Genomic DNA, 26,542 nt, shown 5'->3' on the forward strand with positions numbered 1-26,542 from the left:
CTTAATGTCCTCAAGGTTCATCCATCTTGTAGTATGTGACAGGATTTCCTTCTCTCTTTCTCTCTCTCTCTCTCTTTTTAATTTTTGAGATGGAGTCTTGCAATGTCATCCAGGCTGGAGTACACTGGCACGATCTCAGCTCACTGCAGCTTCCTCCTCCCAAGTTAAAGTGATTCTCCCCTCTCAGCCTCCCAAGTAGGTAGGACTACAGGCGTGTGCCGCCACACCCAGCTAATTATTATTATTATTATTTTTTTTTAGTAGAGATGGGGTTTCACTATGTTAGCCAGGATGGTCTCAATTTCCTAAACTTGTGACCCGCCTGCCTCAGCCTCCCAAAGTGCTGGGATTACAGGTATGAGCCACTTTGCCAAGCCCTCCTTCTCTTATTTTTAAGGACAAGCAATATTCCATTTGGAATATATACCACATTTTCTTTCTTTTCTTTTAGATGGAGTCTCGCTCTGCCGCCCAGGCTGGAGTGCAGTGGCGCAATCTCGGCTCACTGCAACCTCCCTCTCCTGGGTTTGAGCAATTCTCCTGCCTCTGCCTCCTGAGTAGCTGGGACTGCAGGTGCATGCAACCATGCCTGGCTAATTTTTGTATTTTTAGTAGAGACAGGGTTTCAATGCATTTGCCAGGCTGGTCTCGAACTCCTGGCCTCAGGTGATCAGCCTGCTCAGTCTCCTGAAGTGCTGGTTTTACAGATATGAGCCACTGCACCCAGCCACATTTTCTTGATACATTCATCTGCTGATAGACATTTAGACTGCTTTCACCTCTTTGCTATTTTGAATAATTCTGTGATGAATATGGGTGTACAAATATCTCACCAACATCTTGTTTTCATATATTTTGGATATATTTCCACAAGTGAGGTTGCTGGCATTTTAAATTTTTTGAGGACCCTTCATAGTGTTTTCATAGTGGCTGTGTCACCTAACATTCTCAGCAACAGTGCACAAGGGTTTCAGTTTCTCCACATCCTCACTAGCACTTGTTATTTTTCTGTTTGTTTTTTATATAGTGGCCATCCTAATGAGTATAAGATATCTCATTGTGGATTTAATTTGCATTTCCCTAATGATTAGTGATGCTGAATGTTTTTTCATATACTTTTTGGCCATTTTATATCTTCTTTGAAAAATGTCATTCAAACCCTTAACCAATTTTTTAGTTAGGTTCTTTTGGGGCTGGGGTATTGTGGAGTTTGTCATATATTCTGGATATTTCCTCCTTATTAGATAGGTGGTTCGTAACTATTTTCTCTCACTTCATAAGTTACCTGTTTACTCTCTTTTTTCCTTTACTGTGCAGAAGTTTGAAGTTTGTAAGTTTGGTAGTCCCATTTGTCTTATTCTTCCTTTTGTTGCCGGTGCTTTTGGTGCCTTCTCTAAGAAATCATTATCAAATTCATTGCCATGAAACTTTTTTCTCCAGTGTTTTCTTCTAGGGGTTCTAAAGTTTTAGATTTTAAATTTAAGTATTTAATTTATTTTGAGTTCATTTTTATATATGCAATAAGATAAAGGTCTAACTGCATTCTTTTGCATGTGGATATCCTGTTTTCCCCACCATTTCTTGAAGAAACTATCCTATATGCATGTTGTAACCTTGGCACCTTTGTTGAAAATTATTTTATCACATATATGTGGGTTTATTTTGTGAATCTCTCTTCTGTTTCATTGGTCCATATGCCTGTCTTTGTACTAGTACTATACTGTTTCAATTGCTCTGGCTTTATAGTATGTTTTAAAATCAGGAACTCTGAGACCTCTATCTTTGTTTCTCTTTCTTGAGATTGTCTTGGTTATTTGGGGGGCCTTTCCATTTTTTTTTTCTTTAATTCTACTTTAAGTTCTGGGGTACATGTGCAGAACATGTAGGTTTGTTACATAGGTATACACGGGCCAGAGTGGTTGGCTGCATCCATCACCCCATCATCAACATTAGGTATTTCTCCTAATGCTATCCCTCCCCTAGGCCCCCACCCCCCAACAGGCCCTGGTGTGTGATGTTCCCCTCCCTGTGTCCATGTGTTTTCATTGTTCAGCTCCTACTTAAGAGTGAGAACATGCAGTGTTTGGTTTTCTGTTCTTGTGTTAGTTTGCTGAGAATGATGGTTTCCAGCTTCATCCATGTCCCTGCAAATGACTTAAACTCACCCTTTTAATGGCTGCGTGGTATTCCATGGTATATATATGCCACATTTTCTTTATCCAGTCTATCATTGATGGACATTTGGGTTGGTTCCAAGTCTTTGCTATTGTGAACAGTGCCGCAATAAACATATGTGTGCATGTATCTTTATAATAGAATGATTTATAATCCTTTGGGTATATACCCAGTAATGGGATTGCTGGGTGAAATGGTATTTCTGGTTCTAGATCCTTGAGGAATTGCCACACTGTCTTTCACAGTGGTTGAACTAATTTACATTCCTACCAACAGTGTAAAAGCGTTCCTGTTTCTCCACATCTTCTCCAGCATCTGTTGTCTCCTGGTGTTTTAATGATCATCATTCTAACTGGCATGAGATGGTATCTCATTGTGGTTTTGATTTGCGTTTCTCTAATGACTAGTGATGATTAGCTTTTTTTAATTTGTTGGCTGCATAAATGTCTCCTTTTGAGAAGTGTCTGTTCATATCCTTCGTCCACTTTTTGGGGTTGTTTTTTCCTGTAAATTTGTTTAAGCTCTTTGTGGATTCTGGATATTAGCCCTTTGTCAGATAGATAGACTGCAAAAATGTTCTTCCATTCTGTAGGTTGCCTGTTCACTCTGATGATAGTTTCTTTTGCTGTGCAGAAACTCTTCAGTTTAATTATATCCCATTTGTCTATTTTGGCTTTTGTTGCCATTGCATTCGGTGTTTTAGTCATGAAGTCTTTGCCCATACCTATGTCCTGAATGGTGTTGCCTAGGTTTTCTTCAAGGGTTTTTATGGTTTTAGGTCTTACATTTAAGTTTTTAATCCATCTTGAGTTAATGACTACAGGCATGTGCTGTGCCATCACACCAAGCTAATTAAAAAAATTTTTTTTTGTAGAGATAGAGTGTTGTTCTGTTGCCCAGGCCAGTCTTGAACTCTGGCCCCAAGTAGTCTCCTGCCTTGGCCTCCCATTATGCTGGGATTAAAGACATGCCCAGCAGATCTTTAAATGATACTTTGAAGAACCTGAGCACACGCATATGTTTCTTCATTCTTTGTTAGTAACTCTCAGTTCTTTATGTAGCTTTATTTTTCTGTCACCTGGTGTATATATTCCTTGGATTATATGTTTGCTCTCTGTCTCCATCTATAGAATACAGCTATCAGTAGTAAAGGGATTTGTCTGATTTGTTCTGTGTTGAATTCTGAAGTTAGTGTTTAATATTTAGCATATATGTAATAAACATTTATTGAATTAATGAGGCCAGAATTCATGATTCTGCCCCATTCTCCATCCTTATAAGTACTTTGATTGTTTTGATTGCTCACAAAAAGATTTATTTTAAATTTTGAATTCCTACGGCGGAGGCACGGTGGCTCACACCTGTAATCCCAGCACTTTGGGTGGCTGAGGAGGGCAGATCGCCATGTCAAGAGATGAGACCATCCTGGCCAACAGGGTGAAACCCCGTCTCTACTAGAAAATAACAAAAATTAGCTGGGCGTGATGGCGCACTCTTGTAGTCTGCTACAGGAGTAGACTCGGGAGGGTGAGGCAGGAGAATGGCTTGAACCTGGAAGGTGGAGGTTGCAGTGATCCCAGATCACGCCACTGCACTCCAGCCTGGTGCATGGCGCCTGGCAACAGAGCAAGACTCGGTCTACAAAAAAAAATTGAATTCCTGTGCCTTGACTCAAATATGCCTTGGTTTTAACTACTGTGTGTCAATGCTGTGCTCTTTCCAACTATATTTTCACGTGCTTTTTCTAGAAAGTTCTTCCATAGGTATCTTTTTAAAAAAAAAATTTTTTTGAGACAGGGTCTTACTCTGTCTCCTAGGCTGGTGTGCAGTGGCACTGTCTCTGCCCACTGCAACCTCCATCTCCTAGGCTCAAGTGATTTTCCCACCTCAACTTCCCGAGTAGCTGGGACCACAAGCACGTACCACCATACCCAACTAGTTTTTGTATTTTTTGTAAAAATGGGGTTTCACCAGTTGCCAGGCTAGACTCAAACACCTGGGCTCAAGCAGAGCTCACCTCAGCCTCCAAAATCCTCACTCCTGGGATTACAGGTGTGAGCCATCGTTCCCAGTCTCATGTACCTTTATATTAGGATTGCATCTTCTGTTTTCTTACTGTTCCCACTGGCTTGATTTATCATTTTCTATATCTTTTAGCCACTTTTTTTTTTCTTTTCTTTTCTCCCTGCCCCTCTCTTTTAGCCACTTTGAATCGGTTTGCTTTAGTGTCTCTGTGTCATACAGCAGATAATTTTCTTTTGCTTCCTGCGGCAATTTGAATATACTTTCATGTCAACAGCTGGTGATATATTTGGCCTCAAACCTGTCATGTTATTCTATAATTACTAAATATGTATGTGTACATTTTTTTCTATGTGGTTTATTCTCTTTGCTATTTTTAAATTTTTTATTCTGGCATTTTGGGAAGGTTTATATTTCTTTTCTAGCCATTAGCTTTTCTTTTAAGTGTATTTTTTATGATGGCTTTAATCCTCTTTTTTGTTATAACATTCTACTCTCCTATCAGTTTTAAATGGTATACTTTGATTCTCACCTATTATCTATACAACAGTGATTTTATTCTGCATTTTTCTCTCGCTTCTTTGTTTTAAAATTGTATTATGTCTACTTTGTCACAGTATGTAGTGTTTACAGACTATCTTCTTTCCATCCTTTTAATTTGTAATTATAATTCCCTTATTAAATGTAATGTGGTTTACCAGCAACAGTCCTGTGTTTCAGTTTTTTCCCAATCATGCTTGGATGAAGCTTATCTTCTAATATATTTCTCAGGAAAGGCATATGTGTACAGGATCTTCTGTGTTCTCTTTTTCCTATTACTTTATGCTTTGTCCTACACAAAGACAGCTTGGCTGCATATAAAATCCTTGGCTTTATTTCTTGGAGAAAATGTTCTGGTATTGTCTTGCTTCATGTATTTCTCTAAGTCTAAGGCAGCCTAATTTTCTTTCTGTCTGTCTGTCTGTCTCTCTCTCTCTCTCTCTCTCTCTCTCTCTCCTTTCTTTGTTTCCTTTCTCGACAGAATCTCACCCAGGCTGGAGTACAGTGTGATGTGATCATACTTCACTACAGCCTTGATCTCCTTGGGTCAATTATCCAGCCGCAGCCTCCTGAGTAGCTAGAACTACAGGCATGTGCCACCATGCCTGGCTAATTTGTTTTATTATTTTTTTTTTTAGAGACAGAGATCCTACTGTGTTGCCTAGGCTGGTATCAAACTCCTAGCCTCAAATGATCTACCTCAGTCTCCCAAAGTGTTAGGATTATAGTCATGAGCCACACACCCGGCCCCTAGCCTAATTTTCTTACTCTTATTAGTAATTTTATCTTTTTGCCTATAGGCCTGAGAATGCTTTTTTGTCATTAAGATCTAATAATTTTACCAGGATGTGTCTTAGACCTTTCTTGTTTGGGGTCAGTTTTTCCAGATATTCAATAATAAGCCGGAACTATAGTTTCCGGCTTATATAGTAATATGCCTACACATGCTTCTACATCAGCAGCATATCTTTTGACTGTATAGATTTAAGTTTTCTTCTATTTCTGGAAAGTTTTCTTAGACTATATTTTAAATATTTAATTTCATTGTGTTATTTTTTTCCTCAAGGATTCTAACTGTCTTTATGTTGGATCTTCTTTGCCTGTCTTCCATTTTCTCTACTTTCTTTTTTTATTTCTTTCTTTTCTCATTTTAATTCTTTTGGTTATTTGCCTTTATTTCTTCAGTGTACCTTATTAGATTTTCACTTTATTAATGTATTCTACATTAAGTACTTTGTAATTTATTTCTGGGATTTTTTTTCTTCTTATTGCATTTATTTCTTGATTAATTTGTCCTAGTAATGTTGAAGACGTGGTCATGTATTGTTTTATTTGTACTTCTTATGGCTTATTGAGAGAATATGAAGATAAATTTGGTTTCAGGTTATTGCTATTACCCTGAAATAGATTTGGAACTGTTTTTCTGTGCTACTACTTTGTTACTCTAACTTAGGGATGTCATTTGTATTATCTTAGATTTACTTTTTCTCTTGTTTCTATCCTTTTCTCACTAATTTATTTTATTTTGTTCCTATTTCATTTTGCTTGCTTTACACAGTCCTGACCTCCATTTTATTTACTGTATTTTTATCAATGCCTTTCTCCATTTCTTTGATGGTCATATTTTTCTTTTACACTCTCTTGAGCCCAGCCAGTTTGTGTTTCACCATCTGTTAATATATTTAATTATAACTTCTCTATACTTTAGTGTCTCTGCTTAATAGGACTAATTGTTTCATGAATTTTGTCCATACGTTTGCTTATAACTGATGTGTGTTCCGTTACTATATATTTCTGTTAAATGTCTTGTATGTGTCATTTACTTCGCTAATTTTTTACTTCTGTCCTCATACAGGTTCTGTTCTGGTTCCTTTTTCATTTCTCATCTATGCATTATAGTGTTTTCCTACACCAGCTAGTTTACATAAGGTTTAATTAAGGAAGGGGTTACACATGTATTTTATACTGTGAAGAATTGTCCATATGATGCACATATACCAATTCAATCAACGGTATTAACTCAGGATGATACAAATGGTAACTAAGTATTATTTCCTACCGCTATCCCTAAGCACCTTATTTCACATTTTCTTTTCCTTAACCCTTGGTGACATCTAGGGAAGATTGACTGTAGTTTTTAGTCACTTTTAGCTATTAAGAAAATTGCCCTACTTTTGGTGATTTAAACAAGTTTTAAGTCTATTGTTAAAAATATCAGTCTTATACTGTATTTGTATTAGTCCTTTCTTGTACTACTATGAAGAATACCTGAGACTGGGTAATTTATAAAGAAAAGAATTTTAATTGGTTTATGGTTCTTCAGGCTCTACAGGAAGTGTGGCTAGTGAGGCCTCAGGAAAATTTCAATCATGTCAGAAGGGGAAGCAGGCATATCTTACATGGCTGGAGCAGAAGGAAGCAAGACAAGGGGGAGGTGCTACACACTGTTAAACAACTAGATCACATTGAGAGTTCATGCACTATCACAAGAACAGCAAGGGGAAAATACACCCTCATGATCCAATCATCTCCCACCAGGCCCTTCTTCCAACATTGGGGATTACAATTTGACATGCAATTTGGGTAGGGACACAGACGAAACCATATCATTCTGCCCATGCCCTCTCTCAAATCTCATGTTCTTCCTACAGTGCAAAATAGAATCATCCCTTCTTAAACCCCCGCCCCCCCCCATCCTAATTCATCTCGGCATTAACTTAAAAGTCCACAGTCTGAGGTCTAATTGGAGACAAGACAAGTCTCTTCTGCCTCTGAGCCTATAAAATAAACTTAGTTACTTCCATGATACAATGGAGATACAGCATTGGGTAAATACTCTTGTTCCAAAAGGGATAAATCAGCGAGAAGAGAGGGGCTACAGGCCTCATGCAAGTCCAAAACCCAGCAGTGCAGTCATTAAATCTTAAAGCTCCAAAATAATCTTTGACTCTGTATCTCCCATTCAGGCCATACTGATGCAACAAGTAGGCTCCCAAGCCCTGCAGAGCTACAGGTGCAGAACTCCCAAGGGCTTGGGCAGTTCTGCACCTGTGGCTCTGTAGGGCTTAGTTCCCATGTCAGCTCTCAAGGGCTGGCGTTGAGTGCCTGTAGCTTTTCCACTTGCATGTTGCAAGCTGTCAGTGGACCTACCATTCTGGGGTCTGAAGAACAGTGGCCCTTTTTTCACAGCTACGCTAGGCAGTTCCCCAATGGAGACTCTGTATAAGGGCTCCAACCGCACATTTCACCTCTGCATTGCCTTAGTAGAGGTTCTCCATGAGGGTTCACCCCTGCAGCAAACTCCTGCCTGAACATCAGGTGTTCCTATACAAGCTCTGAAATCTAGACCGCCCTCTGCACACCCACAGGCTGAAGACCAGGTAGAAGCTGCCAAGGCTTACAGCTTGCACCTTCTGGAGCAATGGCCTGAGATGTATCTGGGGCCCTTTTTCCATGGCTGGAGTGGCTGGGACACAGGGAGCAGTATCAAGGTTGCATAGAGCAGCTGGTCCCTGAGCCTGGCCTGGGAAAGCACTCTTCACTTTTATGCCTCTGGGCTGGTGATGGGAGGAGCTACTGGAAAGTCTCTGAAATTAGAGGCATTTTCCCCATTGTCTTGGCTATTAACTTTCGGCCCCCCTTATGCAAATTTCTACAGCCAACTTAAATTCCTGCCTAGAAAATGAGTTTCTCTTTTCTGCCACGATTAGGCTGTACGTTTTCCAAACTTTCCAAATTCTGTTTCCCCTTTAAATATAAGTTCCAGTTGCTGATCATCTCTTTGCTCACGCATAAAAGCATATGCTGTTAGAAGCAGATAGGATACATCTTGAATGCTTTGCTGCTTAGATATTTCTTCTGCCAGATACCATAAATCATCTCTCTCAAGTTCAAAGTTCAACATTTCCCTAGAGGAGGAGTATAATGCTGCTAGTCTCTTTGCTAAAGCATCACAAGAGTGACCTCTACTCCAGTTCCCAAGGAGTTCCTCATCTCCATCTGAGACCTCCCCAGTCTGGACTTCACTGTCTTATCACTGTCACCATTTAGGTCACAACCATTAAACAAGTCTCTAGGAAGTTACAAACTTACCCTTACCTTCCTGAATTCTTATGAGCCCTCCAAACTGTTTCAACCTCTGCGCATTACCCTGTTCCAAAGTTGCTTCCACATTTTGAGGTATCTTTATAGCTATGCCCCAGTGGTTGGTACCAATTTTCCGTATTAGTTTGTTCTCACTCTGCTATAAAGAACTACCTGAAACTGGGTACCTTATAAAGAAAAGAGGTTTAATTTACTCATGTTTCCACAGGCTCCACAGGACACATGGCTGGGGAGGCCTCAGGAAGCTTACAATCAGGAAGAAGGAGAAGCAGGCACATCTTAAATGGCTGAAGCAGAAGTAAGAGAGACAAGGGGGAGGTGCTATACATTTTTAAACAACCATATCTCTCCCATTATCACAAGAACAGTGAGAGGAATATCTGTCCCACTAGGCCGCTCTTCTAACATTTGGGATTAAAATCAACATGTGATTTCAAAGGGAACACAAATCCAAGCCATATCAGTGTTAATTTTTTTATTATTATTTTTATTGCAAAGCTCAGCTTTCCAATATACTCTGCTCATAAATTGAAATTTTTAACATTATTTAAATGTCAGTTTTCCCTACAGGGAACCATAGAATCAATGCCTTTCCAACCAAAAAACAAGATTTTTGTGAAACTTTACCATAAATTTCTATGGAAAAGGCAAGAATAATCAAGCTACTCTTGAAGAGTGACAACAAAGAGAAGTGTGATGTAGCCTACCATATATCTGAACATTCTGTGATTTTTTTAATATAGCAGTTCACTATTAGTGGTAGGCCAGTGTAATGGGACAGAGAGAACAGAGACACACCCTTCATTCCTTTCCTTAAGGAAGTGGTTGATTATTCAGTAAATGGTGCTGAGATAATTATTTTTTCATAACAAAAAAATGAAATCAAATTTCTGTTTTATACTATACACAAAAATCAATTTCAGGTGGATCTAAATGTGAAGGGTAAAATGACAGAGGTTTTGGAAGGTAACTTTGGAGAATATCTGTATGATCTTGGGGGTGTGGAAAATTTCTTGAAAAGGACACAAAAGCATAAAGGCAAAGAATAATAAGTTGTATCACATTAAAATTAAGAGCCTTTGTTTATCAAAAGATACCTTTAAGAGAATAAAAGGCAAGCCACTAAGTAGGAGAAGATATGTATGACACAAATAACCAATAGAGAATATACGTAATATATTTTTTAAATTTTAGAAATCAATATGAAAAAGACAACACACAAGAAAAATAGTCAAAAGTTACCAACAGGAAATTTACCTTAGAAGAAAATCACATATGTATTGAAGGAACGAAAAATTGTTCTACCTCATTATTAATTAGGGAAATACATTAGCCAGGCATGGTGGCACATGCCTGTATTCCCAGCAATTCAGGAGGCTGAGATGGGAGTATTGCTTGAGCCCAGGATGTCAAGGTTGCAGTGTGGTATGATCTTACCACTGCACTCCAGCTTGGGTCACAGTGAGACCCTGTCTCAAAATAAATAAAAAATAAATAATCCCTTGAAAAATCAGAGAAATTCAAGTGTAATCCACAATGAGGTATCTTTTTATACCAATCAGTTGATAAAAGTTTTAAAGTGTAACAATTTCAAATGGGTAAAATTAGAACTACTGATTCTTACACACTTGAAGAGAGAAATTCCTTACTATCCAGAAAATGTTATTGCTTTTGGTCATTATATCCAATATCGAGAACTTAGTCTAATAAACTATGAACAAGGCCTCTCCCAAGAACATTTAAAACATAATTGTGAGAACTTAAAATGTAATTGGAAGTGTGTTTTAATGATGTTTATTTATTAGAAGACTCAATATTGTAAAGACTCTTAACATTGTCCATTTTAGTCTGTCAATTCAATGCAATTCTGAGTAAAATCCTAACAAACGGGTATATATGAATGTAAATTGACAAACTAATATTTACATGTTTTTGGAAATTCAAAGGATAAAAATAGCCAAGACCATCTTGAAGATAAATAAGATGGGAGAATTTAATTTACAGGTGCCATGGGTGGGCTTTTCCCCCAACCCAAATCTCATCTTGAATTGTAAAATCCCCATAATCCCTACGTGTTGAAGAAGAGACCTAGTGGGAGGTAATTAGATCATGGGGGCAGTATCCTTCAGGCTGTTCTTGTGATAATGAGTGAGTTCTCTTGAGATCTGGTGGTATTGTAAGTGTCTGATAGTTTTCTTTTACATACTTGCTCTTTCTTTCTTGCCTGCCACCATGTAAGATGTGTCTCTTCTCCTTCTGCCATGATTGTAAGTTTCCTAAGGTCTCCCCCTTGTCTCTCTTCCTTCTGGTCCAGCCATTTAAGATGTGCCTGCTTCCCCTTCTTCCTGATTGTAAGTTTCTGGAGGCCTCCCAGCCATGTGTCCTGTAGAGCCTGTGGAACTATAAGCCAATTAAACCTCTTTTCTTTATTTAATTGACTCACAGTTCCACATGTCTGGGGAACTGTGAGTCAATTAAACCTCTTTAGAAATTACCCAGTCTTGGGCAGTTCTTTATAACAGTGTGAGAACAGACTAATACAACTGGATATTGAGTCATCTTATAAAGTTAAAATAATATTTTATTTTATTGGTGCATTGGTGCAATAATAAATAATGGAACAGAATAGGGAACCTGAAAACATACCAACAGTTATAGTCTTCCATTTTGATTACGTGTTGGAGCTGGTGTTTAAAACGTGTTACTTTCATTAGATGTTTCAAAATTTTATAATGAATATGTACTTTTAGTCAAAATTTATTTACTTGAGAAGCAAAGCGATGTTGTGGATTATGGTCTCTGATACTATAATGTGAGTTTGATCCAAATGTGAGTTCCAGTCCCAGTTCTATCATGTACTTACCAGCTGTTTATGGTAGTTATTCAACTGGTCCATGATTCTTAGTTTTTTTAATCTATAACATGAGATAATAAAATTACCTCTCAGGATTATGGTGAGAATTTGACATAATAAGTATAATCCTGCTGGCACATACTGTTCCCTTGATGAGGGGAATTTGTTATTACGTTTCTTAGGAATACAAAACTTCTGTTTATTCTTGGTAAGAATTCATGATTCCCAGATCTGTGTGTACTACGTATTATATTCAAGGTTATCAAATTGTATCTTTGGTAATGGTTGCCACTGGAGCTTTTTTTTGAGTATGTACAGCTCCTTATTCAGAGTTGTTTTCTAATCATGATTAGTTTGTGTAGTTTTGGAAGAGCCATATTGCTGCCCTGTATTCATAAAGCAGTCTTGTAAATACTGATTATGATAGCATTTTGAAAAATTAATAGCCTCCAAAATCATTAATTTTTTTAAAATAATGCAGTTAAATTTAGAAAAGGGTTAGCCATAGATGTTTTATAGTTAATCCTATTGTCATTAATATAAGTTAGTGGAACCTAATTTTTATATGTGCTAATAATTGCTATTAAGAATTTTGTTAATTGTGTATACATTGGTGCTTGCTCAGAATGAATGATAGGGGAAAACTCCACAAAATATAGCACTTAACATTAATTTTTTATTATATAGAAAAAGCTTTATGAGTTATAGTCTTAAAATTTTTAGTGTTTATTTTATGAAATATTTCATTTTTTTTCCTGGGCACTTTCAAATTGAGATGAGGGTGGTAGAATTTGCCAGTTTATTTTTTGGCTATTTTTTTAAACACATCTTAATTTGAAAACAAATTTAGTAATATTTTTCTCAACATCCTGAAATTGTGTAACCTGTAGAAACTTCCCACTTTCTTTTTGACCTTATTCTTAAATACCACATTAAATGTAGGACAAATAAGTCACAAAGCTTGCTTATCAAAACAGAGTATTGTATTTGACTTTCCATCAGAGCTTTTGGGGAAGACCTCACAGTATTGTACTGTGTCCCAAGTTGCAAAATATCAATCTTTAAATAATGAAAATAAAGGAAATGCCAATAGAAAATTAGAGGAAATATTAGAACACTTAAAAACAGCATATTGCAACCTGCATTGATTATTATCTTTCACATTCAACATATTATTTGACTTATCTAAAAATCACGCTTTCAGCCAATCAGTACTTATAATAATTCTATTTAATCTTTTAAGAAGGAGAGGTAATCTACCCTCACCGAGTGATTCAGTGTAGCATCCTAACTAATAATGACTTAATGTCTGTCCAAATGGCATGCAATGAGAAGTATGAAACATTGTATACTTTCTTGCCTAAGACAGTTAACTGAATCTAATCATAAAGTTCAGACACATCTTCACTGTGGAGCATTTCTACAAGACAATGGCCTGGACTCTTTAAAAATGTCACTGTCAAGAAAGACAGTAAAGAGAATGGAAAGAGACCGTTTCAGAGATTAAGGGAGACTAAAGAGACTTAACAAGCAAATGTAATACTAGATCCTTGACTATATATTAGATAATATTACATCACTGCCACATTTTGTGCTTATATAGGAAAATGTCCTTGGTCTTAGAAGATACATACTGAATGTATCATAAATAAGGTCATAATGTCTGCAACTTGTTTTCCAGTGGTTTGAGAGGAAGAACTTCATGTGTGCGTGTGTGTGTGTGTGTGTGTGTACTTGTGTGTTGTTCTGTGTGTACAGAACATGTTCTAATTGATACATATAGGTAAATAGTATAAGAGTGTTCATTTGTACTCAGTTTTTTCTGTAGGCTTGGTTTCAAAATCAAAATTTGAAAAACCTTCAGGGAAAATATTTTTAAAATATGGTAATAATAAATTAACACACTAGATAAACTTTTTATAGGTTTCATGAGTTTTTTTTCCTTCAGAAAATCATGTTTATGTAGATAGCAGAATGTTTCTCCTCTTAAAACTTTTCTAAATTTTAGATGTCAGAAATGTAGACATCTAAATTTTTTTTCCATTTCATTTGTAAATGTTAATGAAAACTAGACTTTTACAACATTAAAGACATTTAATTGGTCTATGTGGGATTTCATGTTTTGCTTTATTCAACAGCTATATATTGAACATTTAGGTGATGAGACTGAGTAGCTAAACTTAGAAGCTCTCTATTAAGATTGTCCAGATTCCATCTGATCCCATCACTTACCACCTTTGTGATCTTGGACAAGTAATTTGAGATATCTGTGTCTCATTCTCTTCAAATATCCAACAGGGTAATAGTAGTACATACCAGTTTCTTAGGATTTTAGTAATGCTTAAATGAGTTAATATATTTGAAGCACTTATGAAAGAGCCAGGTTCATAGTAATTTTCTAAAAATTATACCTACTTACGACATGTATCTTTGCTGAGGAAATAATGAGTAAGAATACAAGACCGGACAGCCATTGAGTAGTGAAGAAGTTTTACAATCATGGTAATTATGCCTTTTATATTAAAAGAAAGTTCATATGGAACATTTGCTTATATGTTTCATCTTCTTTTCAATCAGATAATAAGTTCTCCAGTGTAGAAGGGAGATGTCAGCCTGACACATAAAAATACACCTGTCAGAGATTATGTAAGTGTCAAAATAATACTATATGGAGAAATTCAGGACATTTGGATAAATAAAGGAATGTCATGCATTTTGGATAGAACATAGAGAAGTGAGGAAAGGAGACATTCCCAGCTGAAATAATAGCTTAATGATTTGAACAAGGATGCAGATGCATGTAGTATACACAGTGGACTAGACAATTTGTGTGTGCATGTACATATGTGAAAAAAAGTCTTTGAAATGTTTGCATTTCAATTAAATTCTGATTTTAAGAATTTATTTTCCCACCATATTCTGTGTTTGCTATCATCCTGTTTCCTAAGGCATTCTTTGAAACAGACATAGACCTAGTCCTGAAAATGCTGCTCTTATTGTTCAGATACAAAGCAGGATGAGATATTTCTTTTTCTTTACGATTCCAACTGGAATAGTATGGCTCAACCTAAGTTCTGTACAAAATTACTTAATGATAACTCCCAAAATTAAACCAATTTCTATTTTCTCCAGTTAGAATGCACAGGGTTTTTTTAGATCTAAGACACATTATTATATCTATTTCCTAAAATCACTAGATGTCCATGGGAAAGAAAAAACTCTTGTGTAAGTAGGAATAATATAATGGGATTTGAAATGCTGTCTTACGAGATTCTTTAAAATCATGTGAAATAGTTTCTATGATTTTTTTTTGTCTTGTTTTTTTTCTTTGTTGGGGGGAGTGGGTAGACGGAGTCTTGCTCTGTCGCCCAGGCTGGAGTGCAGTGGCATGATCTCAGCTCACTGCAACCTCTGCCTTACCAGGTTCAAGCAGTTCTCCTTCCTCAGCCTCCCACGTAGCTGGCACTACAGGTGCACGCCACTACGCCCCGTTGTTGTTTTTTTTTTTTTTTTTTTTTTGTATTTTAGTAGAGATGTTCACTGTGTTGCCCAGGCTGGTCACAGACTCCTGAGCTCAAGCAATCCACCCGCTTTGGCCTTCCTAAGTGCTGGGATTACAGGTGTGAGCCACCATGCCCAGCCTTTATGATTTTTTTTTAAATCACAAAGAGGATATATCAGTTTTATTTGTAATAATGTTTGAGCCCATCATTTTGAAAGCATTGGATCATTTAACCAATATTTCTGAAAATGAATCATGGTTCTAGTCATAATCTATATGCTTTAAAATTCCTTCCCTTTATTCTTTCTTCCCAAATCCATGACATCTGAATTTTAATAAGGAAGAAAATAAGCATGTTTTTAAAATGTTTTAGAAAAGATTTTTAAAATGAAATGAAAATGTTTGAGGAAATTAAAATTTCTTTAGGTATTCATTGAGATACTGATTTTTATCAATGTCTTTTTGTAAAAATACCTATATACTAACTTTGAATAGGTTCAACATATGGTATGTGTTATGCAGTTAATGTTAATGTAGAATGATGTTAAACCCACAAAATATTGCCAGGGATTTACCAACAACCACGAATTTAATTATACAGAAGAAAAGTATAGTTACAAATGCAGTCTTTTGTCTTGTTACATTCTCTATATCTAGAGGATGTCAGAGATACTTTATCCCTATGCAGCATATATTCTCCCAGAATATGTAGCCACAATTAGAACAGAGTTTAGGAGCCTACTTTAAGCTTTAATAGTCATAGATGGGCATTTCCACAGTGTTAGTAAAAAAGAGAAAAATTTTTGAACCCATGTCTCAGTGTAGGTCTCCTAAAGGAAAGTGGCCCAAAGTCCAAATGCTTTAATATCATTCATATCTGCTTGATAACAAAATATTTATTTTTGTTTTTACCCTTGGACAAGTCAATCAGTTGATCTTTGTCTTAATTTGTTCCTGGTAAGATTGAACAAGATACTTGCAAAAACCCCCTCTAGTTTGAGAATTCTATTGATTTTTTTTTCCCCGTAGTAACTCACAGATAGCTTCCCAGGTTGGAAATAATGGTATACACATTTAGGTACCATGTGTTAGATCAGATTTTTGCTCATAGATCTGTGGTTATTTTAATTTTTTCTTGTTATTTATAAAAATAATTATGTACTTTGCTATGGGGTTTAATGTGTCTTTTTATTCTTAAAAAATGTAGTGCATTGATCAGCCACCTAAAATACTAGCCCTATAGAATTCTAATAGTTAGGTTTTATATATAACCATTTGTTAATTAAATATTAAATACTGGATTAGCTTAAAATGGACATGCAAAAAAAACACTTGCCACACAAGATATACAGTGCCTTTTTTCACAGTACCTTATAAATGGAAGATACTTATTGAGTGTTTGTTGAGTGAATAAAATGTTTTCACTTGGTACATTCTATTTCCTTAAAATTTATTATATTTTATTTTACTTTATTTTGAGACAGGATCTCAATATGTTGCCCAGTCTGGACCTGATCATTTAGACCCTAGCAATCTTCCTGCCTCAGCCTCTCAAGCAGCTAGGGCTACAGGGATGTGTTACTATGCTTATGAAAGTTTTGAAGTAGCGAAAGCAATGTAATGAACCATATCTATCCATTACTGAGATTTAATAATTACTAAGATTTTGCCATGCTTGCTTTATCTAGCCTTTAAAGAAATTTCTCCACTGAATGATTTACTTTAAAATACTTGACCTCTTGGCTTTTTACTCTGTATTTTAAAGAAAGTTATAGTAATTTGTGACATAAACCAATAGAAAACAAGGTAAATTTTGTTATATCTTCATAACAATTGACTATATTTTGGTTTGTCTTACCAATAATTTGATGAATCACCTTTCATTTTCAACTTATCTTTGGTAACTAAGTAGATAAGTAGGAGTGTAGGTTTACTTACTTGAATTCTTTGAATTTGTGTGTGTGTGTTGCTTTTTTCCAGTAACAAACTATAAATGGTGGTGTTATTGTGGTTAGGAGTATGGGGCTGTAGAGTTGGGGAAAATGTGTATGAATCTCAATTATGCTACTTTACCTTTTGAATGTGAGCAAGACAAGTCTCAGAGTTGTTTTAGTTTTTTAATTTTAACTTTGAAATAATTGTATACCTTTAGAAAACTAGCAAAAATAGTTCAATGAATTCCCATGTATTAATATTTACCACAGCTATCATATGTATGTATGTATAATTTCTTCTCCTGAATCATTTGGGAGTAAGTTACAAATACAATGCCTCTTTAACTTCTAAATACTTGAGGTGTAGTTAGTAAAAATTAACATTTTGTCATATAATCATAGTATATTTACCAAAACAGGAAATTAACATTGATAAAATATTGCTGTCTTATCTAGAGATCTTATTCAAATTTTTTCAGTTATGCCACTCATACCCTTCATGGTCAAAGAAAAATTACATTATTCTTAGGGTGAATCCAAGATCACACATTACATTTAGTTGTTATATACCTAGAAACTGCTGGTAGTCCTAGCTATTTGGGAGGCTGAGGAGGGAGGATCACTTGAGCCCAAGAGTTTGAGAGAGAGAGAGAGAGAAAGGGAGAAAGGAAGGAAAATAAAAGGAGAGAGAAGGAGAAGTAAACAGAATAAGCTCATGGACTGTTATAAAGGCAATGAGACATAAAGGATGCCAGTCAAAACAGATAAATAATAAAAGGTTAACTAACAGAGGACTCAGCTATTTGTAAGTACTAACAAATTTTCATAATTGGTCAATGATTGATGTGACGTTAATATATCCGACTTTATCTTTCATAGCTTTGATATTTTTGGAAAGTACAGGCTGTTTATTTGGTATTGTTTTATGTTTCCTTATGATTAGATTTAGGTTATACCTTTTCTTAAAATACTATGGATATGACCTATCCTTCATGTATTATATTAGGAGGTACATGATACCTGTTTTATCCTATTGTTGGTGATGTTACCCTTAGATCATAATATTATATTTTCAAATTTCTCTACCATAAACTTACCATTTTTCTTTTATAATGAATATTTTGTGGGAAGATACTCTGAGAGTACCTAACTATCCTGTTTCTCATTACATGTTCACATACTGGTTTTGACATCCATTCTTCCTACAGGCAGTTATTACTATGGAAATTGCCAAATAATGATTTTTTTCATTTCATCATTTTTTCTGCCTTTGTTAGTTGGCTTTCAGCCTCAATTTTTACATCTGTAAAATGAACCTAATTAATGTAAAATTGGCTAATAACAACCAAATCATGTAGTATATAAGATAATGCATTTTATTTTATTTTATTGAGACACAGTCTCAGTCTGTCACTCAGGCTAGAATGCAGTGAGTGATATGATCACAGCTCATTGCAGCCTTGAACTCCTGGGATCAAGTGATCCTACCACCTCAGGCCTCCCTAGTAGCTGAGACTACAGGTGTGCACCAACACACCCGGCTAATATATATATATATATATTTTATATATATATTTATACATATAAATATATATATTATATATATTTTATATATATTATATGTTATATATATTTACACACACACATATACACACATATGTATACGTTTATATACGTGTGTGTGTGTGTGTGTAAAGATGAGGTCTTCCTGTATTGCCCAGGTTGGTCTCAATCCTGGGCTCAGGAGGTTCACTCACCTCAGCCTCCCAAAATAATACATTGATTTGGGACAATTCTTAGCACATAGCTTTTTCAAATATTCAATATTATAATTTTTATTATGCTAGTATCTACTTGACAGTTAAAGAAATAGATCATTTTAAAGATCTTTGAAAGGTCATAGGAAATGTTAAAAATATCAAATATTTTATGTGTACCTCCCATTAATGTTTTACCTTACCTTTGGTAAGGTCAGAAGTGAGATGATGTAACAGCCATCATATGTATGTGTATCTTTTTTATTTACCTAAGACAGTTTTTGGTTATTTAATGCAGAACATATATTTGTAACATACTTCATAGGATATGCAGTACTTTAAATTCTTGTTGTAAGGCAGTCATTTAATAGGAGAGAAACATAGAGACCTGGTAAATTAAATTTTGATTCAGTATAGTGAATGATGAAATAGGATTATTTATGATTATTTTAAATCTTAAAATTTTTTTAAGTTAGTACTTTAAAACAATATATGTACATAGTTTACTGATTTTGTCCTTAAGAGTATACTTTGGAAAAGAGCAATACCCTGCCCTGTACTTTGACAACTCTTTTAGCTATTTCTTCTTTTATCTATCTCCATACTTTTATCACCTAATCCATCCAGATTAGATATTATGTGCTTACCAACTTCCTACTATGATAAGATAAACATTTATCTCTCTTATATACATACATCTTGTCCTCTCTTCCTCCCCAATTCTCCGATATTTTGATAAATCAATTTTCAGCATAAATAATATACAGATGTATATATTATTAATTTCTGAGACAAATTATATTCTATGATGTTTTACAGCTTTCTCCTGGAGTTTAGAATTCCCTCATCTTTTTATTTCCTTAGTTTTCTTTATGCCTGTGGTGACTTTCATACACATACCTTCCAATAGCTTCTCATGTTTATTTTGTGCATAAAGTGTGAGTTATCAGTTAAACGTACCACTAGCATTTTTTGTTTGTTCATCTTGAAGATCCTGCTTCTGAAGCTTTTATTTTTCTACTCTAAGTTTTTATCTGGGATGTCCCTTCACCATCATCCTAAAATTCCCTTCACCTCTGGCCTATGTTAAATCCTCATTTCTTAGAGTTCCTTATATTCTTCCTTAGTTAAGTTCTTTTTTTTTTTTTTTGAGTTAAGAGATTCCTCCTAGCTTATATCATTTAGTTGTGTGTTCTTGAACAATTTTTTTAAATGGCTATGAGCTTTAATTTGTATAGGTAATCATAAACCATGTGCTTTGAAAGCTTTTTTTTTTTTTTTTTTTTTTTTTTTTTTTTAGCCTCGCCCTTTTTCTTTTGCCCAAGTTGGGTGGCATGGTCTCAGCTCACTGCAACCTCTTCCCCCCCCCCCGAAGTGATTCTCCTGCCTCAGCCTCCCAAACAGCTGAGATTACAGGTGTGCACCACCACGCCCAGCTAATTTCTATATTTTTAGTAGAGATGGGATTTCGCCATGTTGGCCAGGCTGGTCTCGAACTCCTGGCCTCAAGCAGTCTCCCCACTTCAAGCCTTCCAATGTTGGGATTACAGGCGTGAGCCAGCACACTGGGCCAAATTATTTTGATGGCTCGCATACTTCATTAACTTTCTGTGAAAGAATACAAGGGAGATAAATATTTTTAGAAGCAGTGTGTTTCAAAGTATCTTCATTTACTCACTCTGGATTAATAGTTGGGCTCCATGTGGAATTCTAAGGAGAAAATTCTATTATATTCTAAACTTATATATTGTTTTTGAGAAGTCTGGTTCATTTTTCTTCTTTTTTCTAAGACTTTATATGTGATCTGTCTTTTCTCTAGAAGCATTTATGATCTCTCCCTGGTTTTCTAACATTTTATGATAAATAATAATGATGTAGGTCTCTTCATTAATTCATTATGTTAATACATTGTTCCCTATAAATCTAGACAGTGAATTAGTTCTGTGATTTTTTTTAATGAAATTTGACTTCCTGGATTGATTCCCTGTTTTTCTTATTTTTTCTTTTTGATTTTTTTTTTCTCTTTCATTGGAATTCAGCTTTTTGGATACTCTTCTCAAGTGTCTGATAATGCTGGTTGTGCCTTTATATTTAAGAGTGATGCACTAAACTGTGTACAAAATGAGACCTTTCAACCTTCTTAGGGTATCTGAGTAAAAGACAGTTTTTCATAGGGGAAGTAATTTACATGTGCCTTCTCGAGGGCTATTAAATATCTCCAAGGACAATTGGATTCTCTAATTTTCTTTTTGGGTGAACTTAAGCCTGAGTACTGATCAGGAAGAGTCAGAAGGAGTATTTGGTATATAAATGTTCACATAACCAGCCCAGCCTGTTCTTAGTTCAGCACTTCACCCATTTCCCTATCTTCCTTTGTGCTTGGAATTCCTGAGGCTGAAGCCTTTCCAATTCTTTCCTAGCCTACCTTTCCTCCGTTATCTTGCAGGGGTAGGAAAAGGATTCTTGTGAGGCTGTATGAAGTGGGAATGGGGTCTGAAAGTTCTACTCTTAATTATCTTCCTATTTTTAGCCCTACTAGTTACCTGGTACCACCATTTTCTGAATTTTCTAGGGTTTGGGGGGTGAATAAACTTGTTTTTTGTTGGAATCTCCTCTTCGTAGGCTTTTATACTTTAGCTTTCTTCCCTCTGCTAATCTAGTTACCTTTTTACCATATACTATCTGACCTCAGAATTGTAATCCAGGATTATCAATATCTTCTAGTTTGTTTACTAACATGGTTAGTTTTAATTTTTCAGCCTTTCAAGTAACTTGGACTACAGGCATGTGCCACCGAAATGGTTTGGCTCTGTGTCCCCACCCAAATCTCACCTTGAATTGTAATAATCCCTACCTGTTAAGGGCAGGACCAGGTGGAGGTAATTGAATCATGGGGATGGTTTCCTCCAGGCTGTTCTCATGATAATGAGTGAGTCTCACAAGATCTTATGGTTCAATAAGCATCTGGCATTTCCACTGATTGCATTCCTTTTCTCTCCTGCCACCCTATGAAGAGGTGCCTTCTGCCTTGATTGTAAGTTTCCTGAGGCTTCCAGCCATGTGAAACTATGAGTCAACTAAACTTCTTTTCTTGATAAATTGCTCAGTCTCGGGTATTTCTTCATAGTAGCATGAGAATGGACTAATGCAGCCACCATGCCCTACTATGTTTAAAATTTCTTGCTGTGTTGCCTGCACTGGTCTTGAACTCCTTGACTCAAGTGATCCTCTTGCCTCATCCTCCCATAGTGCTGGGATTATAGGCATGAACCACCATGCCCAGCCAGAAATACTATCTTAAAATCAACTCCACATCATTCATTGACCCATCATTAAAATGTGTCAGTACTTAAAAATAGCTAAGTCCTCTATTATTTTATTTAACCTTTTACTATATGCTTTTATCATTTAGGCCTCACTTATTGCTTTTACAGCAGTCCAAACAGAGCCTATTCTGTTTTCTTCTCCTCCTCTCTCATTTTCTTTCTTTCTTTCTTTTTTTAAGAGATAGACTCTTACTATGTTGCCCAGGTTAGATTCAAATGCTTGGGCTCAAGTGATCCTCTCTGCTTAGCCTCCCAAATAGCTGGAACTACAGGCAGGCATGTGCCACCTTGTCTGGCTCCCCCTTCTCTTATCTTACATACTCTAGTTACATTATTTCTGCTTTGTCCCAGAAAATAACATTTGTACATTCGTCTCCACATGGCTGTATGGTAGAGTAGGGGTGGTGCTTAAGTGTAGGAAGTTTTACACTGGGATGTGGTGCTTTTTTTTTTTTTTCCACTCATAGTTATTTTGAAGTTTAGGCATTCTTTTTGTCTTCAGACATTGTGTTTTTGTAGATTTATTTTTCTGTCCTTGTTCTATATTCTTTCGGAGGGAGACAGGGCTTAGATGGCAACCATTGCTTCAGCTATCTGGAATTCCTCAATTTATTTTAACTTTATACACCGTCTTTTCTCCCACATCTCTCTTCATTATGAGCAGACTCATTCATTCACAATATGTTTAGTGAGTGCTATGTGCCAGGCATGGTTCCAGGGATATAGTAATAAACAAAACAAATGTCTTTGTCCTCATAAATATTATATTCCAGTGGTAGAGACAAAGAATAAAACAAATAAGTGAATATATACTATAATGTTAGGTAGTGATTAATGCTATGTTTAAAAATAAACAAGCTATGTGCAGTGGTACACTCCTGTCGTCCCAGCTGCTTGGGAGGCAGAGACAGAATGATCCCTTGAGCCTAGGAATTTGAGTAGCCAATGCACTTCAGCCTGAGCAACAAAACAAGACTCTCTCTAAATGTATAGCTGTATCAGTCAAGAACTTGGGGACATTCTAGTGCTACCTACAATAGTTGAGAAAGACCTCTCTGAGAAAGTGTCACATGAGTAACTTTTGTTTTGTTATAGGATAGTCAGTACATCTGTTTATATGAGCATTTACCTTTTGTAAATCAATAAGATTTTGCCACTGATTAGGTTTCCATGATAAATTGTTTAATTTTAAAACCTCTGTAGTAGAATGGGCATGTGATATTGTGAAATTCATACCAAATAAGAAGAATTTTACAGAAAGTAAAACCTCAAGCTGTCTACTATTCAACTCTTCTTGTTCTGCTATAGAGAACTGATATTGATAGAAGATTATTTAAGGAACATATATAATCTATCCTTTTCTTTAGAAACTCTACATTTTATGCTTAGACCATCAGAAAAACTGTTTACTTGAAGACGGTTTATAGAAAAACCCTTTACCCTGACGTATATTGATTTGTTGCTTTTTGCTTTTTGAGACAGGATCCCGCTGTGTCACCCACACTAGAATGCAGCGGTATGATCTTAGCTCACTGCAACCTCAAATTCTGGGGCTGAAGCAATCCTTCTACCTCAGCCTCCCTGGTAGTTGGGACTACAGGCGTGTGCCACAATACCTACCTAATTTCTGAGTTGTTTTTTTATATTGAAGCCTTTATCTTTCATTGAGGAATACTACAATAAACAGTCTGAGCTTGCTGTTGAGAAGTTGTTGAGGACAACATAGTCTTTTGTATTAATTAATGTTTAACATGTTATGAAGAGTTCATTTTAATATCACTTGTTTCTTATAAGAAAGTGACATTTTTATCTCTTCAAGAATGAAAAGTAGAAAACTAAACATGTCTTACTTTTTGCTTTCACTGTCAAGAAATCAGAAACAAATTCAGAGCTAATTCAAGACACTTCTGCCATGTATTTCCTCTTCTCCCCAATCTTATACTGTTCTGTTTTCCCTGATTTTTTTTTTTTTTTTTTAGGTTGTCTCACTAATTATGGAACAATGGCAGGGATGTGTATGACAGAGAGAGCAGATAGATACGTCAGTAGCCTGGAATGCTGTTGCCTCCTCACATCATTAGTTGTATGAGCATAGGTGAGTTAGGCAACATTTCTGGGCTGTTAATTTCATCTGCAAAATGAGAGGATTGAAAGATCAAATATGTTTAGCTGCAGAACTAAATGGGAAATAATTTAGAAGCCCATGGGAAATAATTTAGAAGCCCAAAACTATAAGCCAGTTAGTAGCAGAACTGCTGTGGTCAGGCCATTGCCATAGTGGCAGGGAAACTAAGCTTCATTTTTTATCCAGATCATATTAGAACTGCCTCTTGGAACAAAGAAACACTACCTCCAGTGTTTCCACAGTACAGTGTTCTGTACTATAGCCTTGACAACACTACTTTTTCCCCCACGACAGCCAAGTTTTACATTGTGTAGCGGGCCTCCTTTTTGCCATCTTCGTGAAGATTCTGAATTTTTCTGGATGGATAAAAATCGTAAGATAATAAATGGATATTTCTGTGTTGTTGTTTTTTTAATCAATGGTTTGCAAAATCACCTGGAAGGCTTGGGAAAACACACATTGCTGTGGGCTACCCACACAGGTTTCTGATTTATTAAGTCTGGGGTGACCAATAATTTGCATTTTTAGCAACTTTCCAAATGATTCAGAAATTATACTTTGAGAACTACTATCTTATGTCAGTATTAAAAATGGATTTTAGTACTTTTCTTATTTTAAAAATGACATCAAATTCTATAACTTAGTAATACTCAGAAGACAATTCGTATCTAAGTAATAAATGGTTTAATGTTAAAATCACATTTGAAGTTTCCAATGTCATGGAGCAAGTGAGAAACTGGTTTGAAAGGTTTCCTATCTAGGGTCAAGGCCTATCTATCCCTTTTTGACTTCTTGTGCTATTGGTGCAAATGGATAGCAATTAATCCTCCAGCGATCAGGATTTGATTCAGCAATAAAGAAATTATTGATGTCTGAAAGCAGCCCTTTCCTTTTCACATGTTGGCAGCACCTAAGAAGAATACGTCAGGGTCAATATAAGTGCACTTATTGACAGTTCGGCTCTTTCCAATGTTACAGAAAATGATTTCAAGTTTAGCTCTTATCAAAAACAGAAATACTGACTACTTTGAATGATATAAACAATAGCTTTCAGCTTAGTCATTTTCCATTTATAAAGTGATACTTTTATAGAAATAAACAATGCAAACTTCAGAGAGCCAAAACAATTACCCAGAAAAATGATTGCATTTTTGCCATTTTTAACTTAGATTTAAAACAACTGTGTCTGGTAGTACCACTGTTTTGTGATCTGTTAAGTTAAAACTAGTTAAAATCACTTAATGGTAAAATACCGCCAAAAAGAGCAATCATCTTCAATTACGTTCTTCAAGATCACTTGTATTCTCTGTTACTTCTCTTTCAGAGCCTGAGCCATGTATTTCTTAAACTTTTTCATCATCTAAAATTTTGTATTTATAAAATTTACACTAAAACCTCAATTATTAGTTTCATGAATCAGAAGTTGCAACTAGTTTCATTTCTGGCTCACCAAGATTTGTCAGTTTTTGGACGAAAGGGACTCCCTATTCAGAGTATCCCTTTAAATCTTTTTTGAAAGTGTACCTTTGATGTGTACATGTTTTTATGTTAATTATTGCTTCTGAACATATTCTGCGAAAAAAATTAAGTTATGGAAACAACCTAAATGTCCACAAGCAGGAAGATAAATACATTGTGATAGATCCATACAATGCAATATCATTCATTCATAAAAAGGAATAAAGTACTAATACATGATATAATGTGAATGAACCTCAAAATCATGAAAATGGAAGAAGCCAGACATAAAAGAGCATATATTATTTGATTCCATTTATATGAAGTAGCCATAATAGGTAAATCCGTAGAAACAAAAAGTAGATTGGTGGTTGCCAGGGGCTTGTATGTAGTGAGGAATGGGGAATAAATTTTTAATAGGAAGATAGGGTTTCTACTTAGGGTGCTAAAAATGTTTTGAAGTAGATAGAGATAATGGTTGCACAACACTGTGAATATAATTTTATGTGAATTTCACCTCAATTTTTTATTTTTATTTTTATGTTTTTATTATACTTTAAGTTCTGGGGAACGTGCAGAGCTTGCAGGATTGTTACATAGGTATATACATGCCATAGTGGTTTGCTGCCTCCATCCCCCCATCACCTCAATTTTTTAAAGAAATCAGTTAATTTAAAACTTAACTGAATTCTAGCATTTTTGAAATGAAGGTGTCTCTCAAAGTTCATCCAACCCGATATCCTGT

The 26,542-nt window shown here is 35.7% G+C and overlaps 1 protein-coding gene and 1 long non-coding RNA gene across 7 annotated transcripts in view; both read left to right on the plus strand.

The window, feature by feature from the left end:
* Window positions 1-26,542, plus strand: part of ADK (adenosine kinase) — a 566,800-nt gene that overhangs the window by 319,562 nt on the left and 220,696 nt on the right. The window lies entirely within an intron of this gene.
* LOC116535302 lies at window positions 1,090-26,321 on the plus strand. Its single transcript, XR_004262148.1, has 3 exons — window positions 1,090-1,102; window positions 10,179-10,183; window positions 22,717-26,321. It is a non-coding gene; the product is annotated as an uncharacterized LOC116535302 (long non-coding RNA).

Source organism: Sapajus apella, unplaced genomic scaffold (genome assembly GCF_009761245.1).
Source record: "Sapajus apella isolate SASKATOON/1434 unplaced genomic scaffold, GSC_monkey_1.0 scaffold94, whole genome shotgun sequence".
NCBI lineage: Eukaryota > Metazoa > Chordata > Mammalia > Primates > Cebidae > Sapajus > Sapajus apella.